This window comes from Cucurbita pepo, unplaced genomic scaffold (assembly GCF_002806865.2).
Source record: "Cucurbita pepo subsp. pepo cultivar mu-cu-16 unplaced genomic scaffold, ASM280686v2 Cp4.1_scaffold002597, whole genome shotgun sequence".
NCBI lineage: Eukaryota > Viridiplantae > Streptophyta > Magnoliopsida > Cucurbitales > Cucurbitaceae > Cucurbita > Cucurbita pepo.
This window is the reverse complement of record NW_019648641.1, coordinates 1-2,329: the sequence shown is the minus strand read 5'-3', so window position 1 is coordinate 2,329 and position 2,329 is coordinate 1. Positions and strand designations below refer to the sequence as shown.

The 2,329-nt window shown below is 37.5% G+C and overlaps 1 long non-coding RNA gene across 1 annotated transcript; it reads left to right on the top strand.

Moving 5' to 3' along the window:
* The first annotated feature begins 984 nt into the window (after positions 1–984).
* Positions 985–2,329, top strand: LOC111786729. The gene is made up of 3 exons (XR_002813818.1): positions 985–1,118; positions 1,952–2,023; positions 2,215–2,329. It is a non-coding gene; the product is annotated as an uncharacterized LOC111786729 (long non-coding RNA).

Sequence of the window (2,329 nt, the reverse complement as noted above, 5' to 3'; positions counted from 1 at the left end):
CTTCTCTAGAAGCACATGGTTAGTGGCTTGGCGCCTCTCCTATAATATATGGGTTTCAAATTAATAGTTATAGTGTAATAGCCCGTAGACCCCAAGGCTAATAGATATTGTCTACTTTGACCCCTCAACATCAAAGTGGTCTCGTGCGCGGCCATCATCTTGTCGGGATTGAGCTACCTGCGGTTACAGAATCACCCGCGCGGCCATCAGCTTTCTGCATCCGGGGTACTGGCGCAGGTTTTTATTAAACAACGTTCAACTTTGATGTGTTAAGCATATAGCTAGCGTTCCTTTTGAGAGCCAGGATCAAACTCAAATTTTAAGTATGATTGGACCCTGCTGTGGTAGAACCTAGTGAACCGGGCATACTACTGAACTGAAGATTGATTCTCTCTCCTAAACTATGCACTACGTTATATATTCTTTCTAGCAACTCAATCAAAATCAAAGCAAACTTATTGCAACTGCATCAACAATCGCGGGGGTAATTCATCGGTCCTACCTACTCACGCTAATAAGGTTGAAAGAAAGGATGCGTCGAGCAAGCAGCACGACCCCCGGTTCTACTTAACTAAGCCTGGATTTAAAACGCGTCTGTTAGGGAGAGGTTTACACACAGTTATAAGAAATGTTTTGTTCTCCTCTACAGTCCACAGTCCACGTGTGATCTCACTGTTCATTTCCCTTCTCGTAAACTATTTTCATCATATATTGACTATAAGAAATTTTTAATCTTTTTTTATACATTTTAAAATTTTATTTTAATTTGGGATTTTTTTTTTAATTTTTAATTTAAGTGTATTATTAAAAATTTTGAAAATTAATAAAATATAAGACATCTATATTTTACTGGGCCTTGGGCTTTAGGGTGATGGGTTGGAATAGTGGCCCAGCCCAACACTAAAAGGTTTTGAGTCTGAAGGGCAAATCCGTCAATTAGTATAAAACCGTTCAATTTCTAGGGCACGGTGGTCGTTGCATCAATGGCGGGAAGATTCTGAGATCAGAAATCCGCCAAAATTCACTGACATTTTTTTTTTTGTTTTTTTGAAGGATTTAAAACCCATTGAATTCATTTCAATTTCCTCACATGTCTTTCCTCGAAGAATTTCAAGCCAGTACGTATTATGCTATTTCCTCTTCTCTTTTGCTGCAATTTCGCACGATTGATTAGTTTCGAAACCCTATCTCGATTATCTGTTAGTCGTTTGTTACTGTAATTCGTTCTTTCGTTTTCAGTGTGTTGNTTGCTGCAATTTCGCACGATTGATTAGTTTCGAAACCCTATCTAGATTATCTGTTAGTCGTTAGTTACTGTAATTCGTTCTTTCGTATTCAGTGTGTTGGTGTCTTTGATTCGGGCTTTTAACAGATTTGTTCTGTTTCTTTCTTTTTATACGATCAATTTTGTGATGAATGTGTCAGGTTCTTGATTTATAGTAATTGCTTTCTGTTCTGGTTTTAGGATTTTAAGCTTTTTGTGGGTTAGTGTCTGTATACTCATGAGGAAACTGGTTTGATAAAGTTAACAATAAGATTAGAGTGATAAGTGTTGGATGATGAAAGTCTCACGTCGGCTAATTTAGGGAATACTCGTGTTTATAATCAAAGAATACTCTCTCCATTGGTGTGAGGCCCTTTGGGGAAGCCCAAAGCAAAGCCATGAGAGCTTATGCTCAAAGTGGACAGTATCAGTGGAGGGTCGTGTTCATCTAACAATAAGAAAATGGAAATAGAGGGGGAGAGAAAAGGATGATAAATAGAGATTTGAAAGCATCTATCATTCAATTGGGTCGCCCGGCCAATTCAAGCATGACTTAGTAGATATAACATCAATTATCATTATAACATCAATTGTCGAACTAAAAGAAAAAAAGGGTCACTCAGTGACTTTTTAACTGAAGATATTCAGTTTCTGTGTTTTACATCTTTGTTTTATACCTTTCCACAGATCTGGAATCACTACCCAACATTCTTCAAAAGAAGTATGCTTTGCTGCGTGATTTAGATCAAAGTTTGCAAGGTATTCATTGTTTCTTTTTCGTTTCTCTCTTGTTCCTTTCTTGATTCTTTATCCTTTTTTTATGGAAGTTGGGTGGACTTGGAAATAACCCCAAAATAAAAGTAAATGGCCTCCTATGTCACTGTTATTATACTCTACACGTCTGCTTTCTCTGTTAACTTTCAAGAAGGTTGTTATGTTTGTAAATGCAGGGCTAGTGAAACAGAATGAGCAACGATGTGAGCAAGAAATTGAGGATATTAAGCGGGGAGTTAAATGTGGAAATATTACTCCTGATACTTCACTCATCCGATTCTCTGATGAAGC